Source organism: Moschus berezovskii, chromosome 19, assembly GCF_049115385.1.
Source record: "Moschus berezovskii isolate FMDL1 chromosome 19, NW_MosBer_1.0, whole genome shotgun sequence".
Lineage (NCBI taxonomy): Eukaryota > Metazoa > Chordata > Mammalia > Artiodactyla > Moschidae > Moschus > Moschus berezovskii.
Window position 1 is genome coordinate 70,762,779 of NC_142478.1, and position 14,641 is coordinate 70,777,419.

Sequence of the window (14,641 nt, forward strand, 5' to 3'; positions counted from 1 at the left end):
AACCTGTGCCCCTTTGCAATGGAAATACAGAGTCGTAATCATCAGACTGCCAGGGAATAACCTGCTGCCGGTCTCTTTTCCCACTTTGATTTAAGCAGCTTCAGATTTATTCTGGAACCCACGTGCCTAAGCCACGTAGAAATTAAGCAGATCAGTTTATTTATATACTACTGACTGAAATTTAGTTCATCTGAAGGCTTAGTGTGACACAGAGAATAATTCAGAACTTCATTATTACAGCTCAAATTCCATCTCTATAAATACTGACACCAACCCCAGGCAATGCCCATCTGTCTCAAACACAGGAAAACTTCTACTACGGTGAGAGACTTGGCATGAGCCTTGGCAAATCTAACAAAAGTGTATCCACAGTAAATACTTGCCTCTTGAGACAGACAAATGGCTCTGTTGGAAAGAGCAGTAGATGGGAACCTGGAGGCCTGGGTCCAAGTTCCAACTTTATCCTTTAGCTGTGTGATCTTGGGTAAGTCAGTTTTTGAGGCTCAACTTCCTTGTCCCAAAAAGAAGGATCCTAACAGTTGTCTTACCTATCTCCAAGAGTTACTGTAAAGATTAACTCAGTAATGAATATATTTGAAGATACCTGGTAGACATTATATAAAGTTCCCATATAGAACAGGTGACATTATTATTATTACCGTCAGAGCTGACACCTCATTGCATTCTGGGCTTGCACACACTTACTTCTCTCCTCTAGTCCCTGCAGATAAAGGGTTTAAACCTCTGAAGTCTCTACGTCCTTATAACTGTTTCTTTCTTTCAAATGAAGTCAAATATACAACAGATTCAACTCCGTTTCAGGGTTGAGCTAAAATCACCAAAGCAATTATTTAGGGAGAGTTCAGGGAATTGTATGTAAGATTAAACGATCACTTTAATGTTTGAATGGAAACTAGGTAAATTCTCAAGGACTGCTGAATTATTTCTTTCATGATATGGCTTGATATGTACTCTTTTCATTTCAAGAAATACCTTGGGTAATGAAGGATTTATTTTTTGAAGATATTCTTTAAGCCAAAGGACTTTTATTTCTCAATGAGAAACCATGATCCATGCTCTCAAATTCACCTTAGTAAGACTGTTTAAATGATGTGTTAGATTGCTCTGTGACAGAATATTTCTCTACTTTTTCATCTTGTATATTTTCCTACACTGCTCTTTCCTCCATTTTACTGCTGAGACTGGAGAATACCCAGTACTTGGAGACTCAATGGAAGTTGCCAGAAGGGGAGGAGACAACTGTACTAAATTCTCCAAAGCGACAGCAAAAGTCTGGGAAGGCACCGAATAAGTAATTTTCTGTCTTTTTCTCATCCTCAAACAAAATCATTTGAAAATGCAATTCTAGAGCCCCAGAAGGCATAGCACTCCTTGCTTTTGAGAAACCCTTTCTAAAGCCACATCCAGTTCACCATTTAACCAGCTGTGGACCCCTGACAACCCCTGGAGTAACTCTGAGTCTCTCTGGGCTTCCTGCGATGTAAAACGGGACCACAGTCACCACCTCAGAGGACGTCACAGGCAGCGAGTGAATGTGGACGCCTGTGTGTGGCGCAAGGTAAGGGTCGTGAAGGCCGCTTTCTCTTCTTCCCTGAAAGAAGCAAGTTGAGAGGTTCTAACAGGGAGTCAGAGTTAAAACATGAATGTTAAACAGAGCCCCCAGGAAGGCATTTTACATATCTTGGTTTGTTAATACTATTTAGTAGTGTAAGATGAAATCAAAGCTGTACACATATACTGAAAAATCCCACTTGCCAAGAGAAACTGAAATGCCTTGTATTTTACAGAACCTGGATTCTCTTGTCCATTTGACTCATTTTCAAAGATAAGTTAGACAAATAGCTTTTTTCCTCTTTGTAACTTTCTCCCATCTCTAATTCTCTGTCCTTCTAAACTTAGCCATTTCCATCATTCAAAAATACCATAATCTTCATTCACTACAAACTTTGGTGCGTTTTCTCTCCAGAACTTAAAAGTCAACACTGAACTAAAGTAGGAGGAAGCAGATTTTAAAAAAACAAAACAAAACAAAAAAACACTAACACATTCAGTTCAATCTCTCAGTCGTGTCCGACTCTGAGACCCCATGAATCACAGCACACCAGGCCTCCCTGTCCATCACCAACTCCCAGAGTTTACCCAAACTCATGTCCATCAAGTCGGTGATGCCATCCAGCCATCTCATCCTCTGTCGTCCCCTTCTCCTCCTGTCCCCAATCCCTCCCAGCATCAGGGTCTTTTTCAATGAGTCAACTCTTCACATGAGGTGGCCAAAGTATTGGAGTTTCAACTTCAGCATCAGTCCTTCCAATGAACACCCAGGACTGATCTCCTTTAGGATGGACTGGTTGGATCTCCTTGCAGTTCAAGGGACTCTCAAGAGTCTTCTCCAGAATCACATTGGCTTACGCTTAACTGAAAGAAAGTTTGTACACACACACACACTCCCTCCCATCTTCCCCCCCACACCCCCATTTCACTCTGGTATTAATTCAGTTTGCTCAATCTGTGTCCTTCTTTGGAAATTTTTTTCCTTGTATGTAGCCAGATCAACTCTAGCATTGAAGGGAAACTTTCCTAGCTTCAGCAATAACATAAGTTAACATAACTGGATATGTTATGTTAACTTATGTTTAACTTTTCCCTTCTCCAGGGGATAGTCCCAACCCAGGGATCAAATCCAGTTCTCTTGGATTGCAGAGGGATTCTTTACCTGCTGAGCCTCAAGGGAAGCCCATTAACGTAACTATGAATTGACAATGTTTGTATGGGGGAAAGAAAGGTAGGCCCATTACGTTTAGTCATTCAATGACTATTTTCTGAGAGTCAGCCACGTTCCAGGTACTGTACTGATGGCAAACCACGCAGACCCAATCCTTATACTCGATGGACTTCTAGTCCAGTGAGACAGAGAGACACTACAAAATGAACTCCATACAATAAATAATACTGTAATTAGAACATCCAAAAATGAAACATACAAGGTGCTGAGATAGAACGAAACAGTGAAAACCCAACACTAAAACAGCCTAGACCTAAAAAATAGCTTTTTGGAAACTCCAAAGAGATGTCTTCGTTCTCTGCAGGGATGTGGCACCCAAGTCTGGAGTGGCTGGTCAAAGGAAAAGGAAATCAATGCTGTGTATCACTCTGTCTTTCCATTTAATCTTCTCAAGAGAGGCCGTCTCCAATCTTGAGGTGATAATCAATACGTGACACATGCACTGTCAGCCCCATCGGTCTAAACCAGTACATGTATATATTAACTTACAGTCAGATCTGCAAGTTATCCCCATCCCACGGCTCTATCCTTTCACGGAAGACATGTGTCCATCCAACTTCAAGTTTTAGGTGGAAGCATCCACTGTTGCTTGGTCCACCTGTGAGGCTGGAGGTGAGGACACAGAAAAACCACTGGAGCCAGTGTCAGCGGCAGCTCACAGGAGGCCCTGGAGTGGAGGCAGGGAGGGGATGAGGGCAGGACAGCTGCGGGCCTGACTCCAGAGATGGGAAGGGGTGCCAGAACCAAGTGTTGTTTCTTGATGTTTCTAATTAACAGGGGATGAGCAGCACGCACAGGAACAAAGGAAAAGACAGTTTACAATGATAACTTTGTCTCCATCGGACAGTGTGCTTTTGGAGGTGACAGATTCTTAAATCATTCTGCTTCTCCTTGCTTATTAGCTTTAGCATAAGTCCATCAAAAGCCAGGAAAGAACATCTCGTTACTTTTGAAGCCTTAACAAGTTTAATGTGTTATGAAGGCTCAAAGGAGTTTCATGTGCTGGCCTAGGGGCCAAGTTTTGTAATGTGGATGTAAATTCAACATCTGCACTAATTATCTGATCTAAGTCCACCTCTTTGAGTGTTGAAAATTGTGCTTTCATGGTACTTCGTGGGGGTGGAAGTGGAAAGAAAAGACTAGAGCAATATGGGAAATAACTATGAAACGTGTTCCCACCTGTGTCACGCTTTGCCGCATCAATGATGCCACACTGGCCTCATGGTCAAGGGAAGGAGTCCTCCTAGCTCCCAGCAGTTCTCTCCCTCCTCTCCTCATCCACTCATCCACTGAACACTCACTGAGGGCCTCTTAGGTACCAGGCACTGTTAAGAGCTGGGACTGTAGAGATAAGACACAATCACTAGACCTGGTCACTGTCCAGCCATTCGGGGACAACACTATTGGGACTGAGCCAGTCTGTCCTATCTAATGTTGGCTGCCCAATGAGTATACATCAGACTTCTAGGTGCCACACGCCCAGACTTTCCCAAACTCTGGCTGGTAGGTGAAGAAGGGGGAAAGCAAGGGTGGTCAGCTCCCAGCAGGCATCTCCCACTTTGTCCTCGCTCCTTAATACCCGCTGCCCCACTCTGACTTCTATCCACCTGTGTAAGCAAATCCTGCCTTCAGTGTGTGCTTAAGACTTCCAGGAAAAGCAATGCTCCAGGGGTTAGGACTCCAGGGGATCCCACGCTGGCAGAAGAAGAAAGTCAGCGCAAACCCAGGAGAACATGCACGATGTGGTGGGGTGGTGGGTGGTAGGGGGTGGGGGAACCCGACCCCTGTTGGAACAGAGGGCTGACTCCAGGCGCTGAGTGAGACAAGCCATATGGAACAACGGGGCCTGCTGACCCAATCACCCCAGGCGCTCCTTGGCCACCAGCATTCTCTGTGGGTTATGATGTATGTGGGAACCGTCAGATGACAGTGGAGCTTTGGGAACACTGCTCAGGCAGCAGAGGGCCAAGGTAACTGAAGCAGGAGAATGAGAAAAGAGGCAGGGAGGCCAGGCTGGTCACACGGATGTATTCTTATAAGAGCTGGCCCAGGGTGAGAAAACCGGAAATACAGGTGAACCTGATCGGGTACCATCTGAGAAGAGGTTTGCCTTTGGATGTGGGAAGCCTGAGGTCATTTCCATGGGACCGGCTTGTATACAGGGGGAAAGTCAAGCCTAGAAATCAAGTGAGACGCAGACAGGCATGCACATCTGTGTCCCTGAGGAAGATGACCTTTCCAAGGGAAAGTCCAATAACCAGATGTTAGCATGGGGAAACGCCCGTAGTTTCGGAGCAAGAGGAAGATGAGAAGCCATCAGAGGAGACGGAGCGGGCTTGCAGAGCTTGGCTCACACCAGGGTATGTGCTGCGTTGAGAGGGAGAGAGAGAAGCAGAAAGTGGTCCACGCCAGGTACTGAAGGGGACAGAAGCAGGCAGTTTGAACAAAGATCATCACGTCTCTGCCCGTCTGCAGGGATGCTGCAGGTGGGAGTCTGAGCTCCTGATCAGCACACAATCACTCAGGAGAGACTCCTGTCCTGTCTGTGTCCCACTGCATACGTGTCTTGCTTTAGCCAATGGGATGTGAATAAGCAGCGAACCTGACGGTTTTGCTTGGCCTCCTGTGATCCTGGCTTCCGCTCTGAGAAGAGTGCTGTCTGGTCACAGAAAAAATGAGACACAGAGACCTAAGCCCGATAGGCTGGCTAAAGCAGAATCACCCCAGTGGACCCGCAGACCCAGAGCAAGGAATACGTGTCTGTGGCATACATCTCTGAAATATTGAGGTGCTCCATGCATTACCAGGGAAAAACCCCACCAGCACAGTCAAGTGTGCTCCTCTAAGGACAGCACCTCTTCAGGGCCTCCTGACCACTGAGCTCAAACTGTAAAGTATAAATGAGATGAAAACAATACCTATTTTAGCCATTCCAAAGAGGAACTTGGTGGCTACACTGAGGTTATTTTCCCAAAGCAAGTAAGTCAAGAGTTATATATTAAATGTCTTAAATATTGATTGTTAGATAAAGCTGCACAGAATCAATCAGAAAGAAAAGGCCAGGGAATTTCACTGGGGCAAAGGGCAGGATATACAAAGTCAGAGATATTGAGATTTGATTAGCTCAAAGAATTTTTACAAAATTGGTTATGGCAATAGCCAGCCAAGGCTGATGTGGGCCTGAGAGGGAAGCACTGACTGGACAGGTCAGTGGGTTTGCCTCGTCCCTCTCCTCCAGCCCTTGTTCTAACAGAAATGCCACTCCAAGCTTTGGGACCATGAACAAAGGATCTGGAATGAGACATAAAAGAAGTGTCTGGTGTTCAGCACTGCCCCTGCCAGGGCCCCAGGACACCTACCAGAGTCACCCTTGCCCTGTGGCCCTGGTAAAGACATGTTGGCCCCTGGTCCAGGGAAGTCCGGGCCTCTCACAGCTCCAGGCCCGGGGACCCCACACTGGCTCAATGACTGGCACAAATGGTGTGCCTTGCATCACTGCTGCTGCCTTTTTGTCCTTAGGCGGATTCTACTAATCACCAGACTATCCCTCCTATGAATAATGGGAAAACCCATACTGAGCAATTTCAAGAATTCTGCTTTTAGAAAATTGCATGAGAAATACAAGAGGAGATTCAATTTAGGCTATTTCAAAGGTCACACAAAAAGACCAACTACACTTATCCTTTTTGCTAAGCTGCTGACTTACACTAAGAAGCTTACCACAGCCTTCTGTACTCATTTTGTATTCAGCCTTCTGGAAGGAATCCAAATTCAGGAATCTGGGGCATAAGACCAGAATCTACAGCATGTTCCACTCATTTCTGCAGCTGTGTCTCTTCAAGTGCTCTAATCCCTAACCTGGCATCATGTTGTTTTTATTTTTTCTTCTCAGATGTAGCTGAGCCTGTGTGAGTCACCTCAGAGATAAAGCCTGCTCTTTGGAATGAGCCTTGTCATGCGAAGACAGGACATAAGAGATTCAGCTAGGCAAGCCCACCCTATCAGAAAGGGAGCTTGACTTCAGATCTTACAGGAAAGAGGCAAGCCTCTGAAGGCAGCAGCTGAGCACTGGGACGTAGGGACAACATTTCTTGCAGCACAGGACAGGGCTCCTCCTCTTGCACTCACCAGCTGAGGGCCCGGGCCCTTCCCTTCCTCCAGGCCCTGCGGGTGAGGGACTTCCTCTGCTAAGAATCACCTCTCCGCCTCATGCTTCGGGCCAAGCTCAAATATCACCTCTGAGGAAACCTCCTGAACCACTGCCTTGACCACTGGGGGGCAAACTGAGGCATGGTCTTTTTCTGGTTTAGACCTTTACCATAGCGTCTCACATATGGTGGATTAATAATTTACACATTTGTTGCATGCTCCACACTGGCAGCTACTGTAAGGCCAAGAATTCTGGCTATTATTCATGCATGCATTTCCAAGCTCAGGATCAGCTCTGGCACAAACTGGGCTACAAGCTCATAAAATATTTTCAAAATGGTACTGCCCTAATTTAGAATGAAGTTGGAAACTCTTTAAGGGATAAAATAAATGCCCCAAAATATTATATCCACTTTTACTTCATAGAATTCTGGGAAAAAATTTGGGATAAGAAAAAATATTTGATTTGCAAAATAAAACCTTACTAGTCTGGATGAATTAGGAGGTCAGCCTTGATTAGCAATTTGCCAGAATTAGAAAATATCATGAAGATAGCTTTAAACTTTCAAAGTGAAAGTCGCTCAGTTGTGTTGACTCTTTGCAACCTCGTGAACCACAGCAAGCCAGGCCTCCCTGTCCATCACCAACTCCTGGAGCTTACCCAAACTCATGTGCATTGAAATGGTGATGCCATCCAACCATCTCATTCTCTGTCGTCCCCTTTTCCTCCTGCCCTCAGTCTTTCCCAGCATCAGCGTCTTTTCCAATGAGTCAGCTCTTCGCATCAGGTGGTCAAAGTATTGGAGTTTCAGCTTCAACATCAGTCCTTCCAATGAACACCCAGGACTGATCTCCTTGAGGATGGATTGGCTGAATCTCCTTGCAGTCCAACAGACTCTCAAGAGTCTTCTCCAACACCACAGTTCAAAAGCATCAATTCTTCTGTGCTCAGCTTTCTTTATAGTCCAACTCTCACATCCATACATGACCACTGGAAAAAACCATAGCCTTGACTAGACGGACCTTTGTTAACAAAGTAATGTCTCTGCATTTTAATATGCTGTCTAGGTTGGTCATAACTTTCCTTCCAAGGGGTAAGCGTCTTTTAATTTCATGGCTGCAGTCACCATCTGCAGAGATTTTGGAGCCCCCAAAAATAAAGCCAGCCACTGTTTCCACTGTTTCCTCATCTATTTGCCATGAAGTGATGGGATCGGATGCCATATCTTAGTTTTCTGAATGTTGATCTTTAAGCCAACTTTTTCACTCTCCTCTTTTACTTTCATCAAGAGGCTACAGAGTCCATGGAATTCTCCTGGCCAGAATTCTGAAATGGGTAGCCTTTCCCTTCTCCAGGGCATCTTCCCAACTCAGAGATCGAACCAGGTCTCCCACATTGCAGGCAGACTCTACCACGTGAGACACAAGGGAAGCCCTAAACTTTCAAAGGCTCACTGTAATTTAAAATAAGCCAACGATGAAGCAATGATCTAGATAGTATATTAAAAAGCAGAGAAATTACTTTGCCAACCAAGGTCCGTCGAGTCAAGGCTATGGTTTTTCCTGTGGTCATGTATGGATGTGAGAGTTGGACTGTGAAGAAAGCTGATCGCTGAAGAATTGATGCTTTTGAACTGTGGTGCTGGAGAAGACTCTTGAGGGTCCCTTGGACTGCAAGGAGAGCCAACCAGTCCATTCTAAAGGAGATCAATCCTGGGTGTTCATTGGAAGGACTCATGCTAAAGCTGAAACTCCAATACTTTGGCCACCTCATGCAAAGAGTTGACTCACTGGAAAACACTCTGATGCTGGGAGGGATTGGGGGTGAGAGGAGAAGGGGACAACAGAGAATGAGATGGCTGGATGGCATCACCAACTCAATGGACATGAGTTTGAGTGAACTCCGGGAGTTGGTGATGGACAGGGAGGCCTGGCGTGCTGTGATTCATGGGGTCGCAGAGAGTCAGACACAACTGAGCAACTGAACTGAACTGAACTGAACTGAAGCAATGACCAGTGCATGGTTAGTTGCTTAAAAGGACAGATATAAGTAGTTTAAATCAGTCTATCAAGTATCCATTTTCATCAATTAAATATGTCCTAGTTGCAATCTTACTTTTGCAATTCGCTTGTTTAAAAAGCTCTGGGTTTTTTCCCCCTTTTTTAGCAGAGGTGTGGGGGTGGGGGTGGGAATCTCTTTGGGACTGAATTAATCATAATCTTTGGTTCATTGTTGATCCATGAGCAGCCTGTTTTCACATATTTATTCAGTAATTTTTAATAAAGTCATAAGTACTCATAAACCCACCAGCCCAAACAGCTAGAGAGCAATTTACAGCTAATCATCTGCTACCTCCCAAAGAGCCCATCCCCCTCCCCAGTCTGAGGCAAGTCCCACCCCCAAGCCCACGGCCATCACTCCCTGCCTGTCCATTCCACACAAGTTTTACTGTCTCTAGCTATATTCCGCTGGATCATAGAGAAAGCAAGAGAATTCCAGAAAAACATCTACTTCTGCTTCAATGACTACACTAAAGCCTTTGTGTGGATCACAACAAACTGTGGAAAATTCTTCAAGAGATGAGAATACCAGACCACCTTACCTGCCTCCTGAGAAATCTGTTTGTAGGTCAAGAAGCAACAGTTAGAACCAGACATGGAACAATGGACTAGTTCCAAACTGGGAAAGGAGTAGGTCAAGGCTGTATATTGTCACCCTGCTTATTTAACTTCTATGCAGAGTACATCATGTGAAATGCCAGGCTGGATGAAGCACAAGCTGGACTCAAGATTGCAGGGAAAAATATCAATAACCTCAGATATGTAGATATCACCACCCTTATGGCACAAAGTGAAGAGGAACTTAAGGACCTCTTGATGAAAGTGAAAGAGGAGAGCGAAAAAGTTGGCTTAAAACTCAGTATTCAGAAAACAAAGATCATGGCATCTGGTCCCATCACTTCATGGCAAATGGATGGGTAACAATGGAAACAGTGACAGACTTTATTTTCTTGGGCTCCAAATTCACTGCAGATGGTGACGGAAGCCATGAAATTAAAAGGCGCTTACTCCTTGGAAGGAAAGTTATGACCAACCTAGACAGTGTATTAAAAAGCAGAGATATTACTTTGCCAACAAAGGTCCATCTAGTCAAAGCTATGGCTGTTTTTCCAGTAGTCATTTATGGATGTGAGAGTTGGACCATAAAGAAGGCTGAGCACCGAAGAAGTGATCTTTTGAACTGTGGTGTTGGAGAAGACTCTTGAAAGTCCCTTGGACTGCAAGGAGATCTAACCAGTCTATCCTATAGGAAATCAGTCCTGAATATTTATCGGAAGGACTGATGCTAAATCTGAAACTCCAATACTTTGGTCACCTGATACGAAGAACTGACTCATTGGAAAAGACCCTGATGCTCGGAAAGACTGAAGGCATGAGGAGAAGGGGATGACAGAGGATGAGATGGTTGGATGGCATCACTGAGTTTGAGCAAGCTCTGGGAGTTGGTGATGGACAGGGAAGTCTGGCATGCTGCAGTCCATGGGGTCACAAAGAGTCGGACAAGACTGAGCGACTGAACTGACTGCTATATTCCTAAAAACATATTTTGATTTCAGTTGCTTTAACTCTATCAATAAAGATGTCATGCTATAGGTAGTATTTTTGGGATCTACTTTTTTGCATAATATTCCTCCAATTTATTTAACTTATTTAATAAGAGGTTCACTATGACTCATCTCTTTTGTTTGCTGCCCAATATTCCATCTGGGGACTAACTGCAGCACTACTTACTCATCCATTCCCTCACTGATGGCCTGTATTTCCAGAGTTTTGCTATTGTTTGCAGTGTGACTCTGAAGACTCTTGCTCATGTACAAGAGCCTCTCTTGGATATTACACATATATTATGTGCCTGGGTCAAAGGGTAAGCAACTACTTGGCTCAGAATGTGATGATAAACCATCTTCTGATGTGGTCATGCCAATCTACTTCCCCAAGTCACATATAAGATGCCCTGTGGACCCACATCTCCTCCAGCACTTGGGGTTGTCAGTCTTGTTAACATTTGCCCCTTGTTAACAGGCTAGAACCAACTAGAGGTATCAGCATTTACAAACTGGTGCACTCTAAATTAATCAGTGTTTTGAAATAAGAAAATACATTTCATTATATAAATAACTTTCACTACAGAAAATTCAGAAATATAGAAAAGCACCAAAAGAAAAAAATAGTAGTGGCTATAGTATATCAAGATTTCATATTCATTTATAGTAATGAAGGAATATTTACCCTATTACAAGGGCAGTCTACAACTGCGATTTATTTAAAGACCCTGGGGACAATCAGACCAGATCTACCACTGAACATGGCCCTGCTAGTAGTCTAACCTGTCAGCTTAGCACCCTCAAAGTGCCACTGCACTGTCCCAGGTGCCCAGGAAGCAGCAAGGCTCTAGCTAAATATCAGAATTAAAAGCTGAAGATGTGCTTTTGAAATTCATAACATCTCCCTTATGGGAGGTTCATGTTCTGTACGGTGGTTTCAATCTAAGCCTCTTTTGATCTGGGAGGAAGGGACTGGAAGTTCTTATTAAACACTTAATAAAAACAGTTCTTTTATTTTAAATCCATTTTCAGAAACTCCTTTGTAGCAATGTACTTCCTTTCAGCAGCAAGATGCCATTAAGGAGAGCAAAAATGGTCTGCAGAATAACAAGGATGTCATGGCCAGACTGTGGGTAATTGAACGAAGGTGTTCCCCCAGGCGCGGAGACTCAGTTTCTAGGGGCACACTGTGTGTTTTACATCCACTGGAAAAAGAGAATCAGTGAGCCAGCCCAGCATGAGCAGAGTCTGCTCACAGCACACCTTCTGATGACTAAATTTCAAATTCACTGACGGTCCATTCTGGGCCAGGCATTGTGTTAGACAGTGAGAATTCAGAGAGAAGAACACCGCACCTGCTCTCCATGGCATCTGCTTGGGAAGACACAACCCAGATGACTATGGAACAAGGAAGAATGAAGTAAGTGCGATTGTTAGTGACCATGGAGAATGGCAGAGACCTGAGTTAGACTTACAGGGACTGGATGTTCCTTATGGAAACAGCATAAGCTTTAAACAGGGCTCTAAAGGGAGATTAGACTACCTACAGGAAAAGTACAAACTTTTTGGCCAATCCAGTGTTTTTAGAACAGTTAAACCAATTTATATTCCTAGGGTATGAGACTGTCTACTGTACCCACAGTTTAAAAATATTTACTCATTTTATAGATGAGAAATAATTTATCTGTCACTTGACATGTTTTCTTGAAACTGTGAGGCAGAAACCAGTCTCACAAAAACTCCATTTTAGTAAATTCAAACCATACCAACAAAGTATTCAGTTTTAATATCATAATTAAGAACCTGAGTTTGAGGTCACAAAAGATGAACACATTTCTAATAAGACTAGTTCAAAGAAACAGGAAAGACCCTCACTTCTGGATGTTCAAACTGGGATTGAAGCTACTGAGGGCAGCCCCCAAGACTGATGCTGAGTATCAAGCCAGCCAACATCCTAGTGACCCCGAGGATGCACCCTGATTTGTGAACTTTCTGTCCCAGGCAGAGGAGAAAAGGTTAATGCGGGGAACAGAAGCAAGTTACAGTATTTTCCTCTCTCCCTGCCATTGATGAAGGGCTCAACTATAACCCCAAAGTCGTTTTTCTAAATCAAAAGGCACCAGGAAGGAAACTTAGTCACTCTCCAGTATCTTGTAAAAGAACTGCTCAGGCACAAGCGTGTGGAGTTAAACTATGGTGTCCAACAAGGGGGTGCTGGGAAGTCAAAGGGTAACCCTCTCCTTCTCAGGATGAATTTCAACCTATGTCCAGGAAAACTGAGATCAAGAGAAGGCTGTACGTTCGCACAGGCTGAGTCCTCTCAGTGGCTTGTGTGGACTGCGATGTCCTGGCTGCGGCAAGGGCGGCACACACAGAAACCATCTCTGCACGCGTAGGGGTTCAGACGGCAGGTGCTGCACACCCGGGTCCCCTCGTGATCTCATTTCAGTTCAAGCTCTGGAGTGTGGCCCTGCAAGCTTGAAAACCTCATGTTATGAATGTGCTCAAAGAATCTTGGCCTCAAGGAGCTCACTTCCACCAACCAAGGTCATAGAGTTGTACAAATGCCAGTTTGTTATGTACACTTTATATCTGCAAGTAGATGTCATGAAAAACCAAATGATAACCAGAAAGTCTGACAAAAAGCATCAGGGAGGCAGGATCACCTGAGAGGTCTCTCCACTGAGGGTCACTGCAGACCCTGTGCGTCCTGCCTGCAGTGGCTTTCATCTAGTTTATTTCTCATCATCCTTCTGCGCTCAGCTCAAACACACCTTCCTCAAGACCACCCCCCCTCCCCCGCAACTCTCAGTGTGGGTTTCCCCACTGCTTACACATTTTGACTACCCCCTGTAATTTTGTTTAAATGTTTACAGCAATTTTCATTAAAAGACCATATCTGCTCTATTTTTTTTTTTCATTTCCCCTCAGAGCAGGAGCTATGCCTGCCACCTTGACCACTCTGCCTGATCTCCAGTGGATGCAGCACGTAGTAGGCACTCAAATAAGTGTGGAATGGCGGGGAGGAGGAGCACATAATGACTGCCTGTCCACTACGATGAGAACAGCCTTTCGACGGGACCTGGAGTCCTTTTGCCAAGATTCTCTCTCCCTTTACACAGATTTTTTTGAAATGGGCACGGTTGAAGTCTGCCCTACTTATGGTCCCTTTTCTGTGTTTCTACTGCTGACCAACCCTTCCCCTCTCACACTTGCTTTGGCTATGCAATACCTTTGACTGGGTTACAGGTTAATCAGACTGATCTAAGCACCTGTCCGTCTGCTAAAGCAGCTCTGTGTACCCCTGGCCTAATCTATTTTATGGTCATTTATAGTTGAATCTTGGGGAGTAGCCTTACATCCAAGTTCGAGGGGTTCCCACTCTGCGAAGCCCCTATGGTCACCACCCCATGTGCCAGCGTTAAGGACAGGGATGCTCCAGGATGCTTGGCAGCCGGGGGAGAAACAGAACAACAGTGTGCGCATATGGCTGACTCCTGCTCATGTTTCCTACGCACAGAAGCTAGAGATGACATTCTTACATGCTTCGGCTATTGTCTCAAGTATGATATTAATTTTGATAATTAAAAACAGAACCAGTACTGGCCTGGGAGTGTGGCTGAGATTGAGATTGTTTTGATCCCAGCTCTGACGCTAACTCGCTGTCAGCAAGTCCCATTCTGTGCCGGCTTCTGTCAAATAATGAGTTGGCCTTGATGACCACCAGGGCCCCTTCCGGCCTTGACAGTCCATTTTCCAATGGTTATTTCCTGTCTAAGAGCTCATCTCAGACTTGATAAACACCCAAAGATCAATCCAGCTGCTGGCAATGACTACCATACACTCGGGAGTCTGAGTTAAGCACCTATCTCTAAAGAAATCACTGCCACATCTTAGGGTTTTCATGATTACAAATGAAATCATTCAAGAGAAAAGCAGATGTCCCTGGGACCTGACACCAGCTCACACAGCAGATTCTCTCACACAGATCTTCTCCACATTTGTTAATCACAGGACGGAGGACTGAGACGTCTGGAAAACCTGGCTGCGACTCAGCTCTCAGGGACTCTCTTCCTTCCATCTT

At 44.7% G+C, this 14,641-nt stretch overlaps 1 protein-coding gene across 4 annotated transcripts in view; it reads right to left on the reverse strand.

The window, feature by feature from the left end:
* The window catches only part of TTC28 (tetratricopeptide repeat domain 28), a 599,524-nt gene that overhangs the window by 69,751 nt on the left and 515,132 nt on the right, over positions 1 to 14,641 (reverse strand). The gene's annotated exons all lie outside the window — the stretch shown is intronic.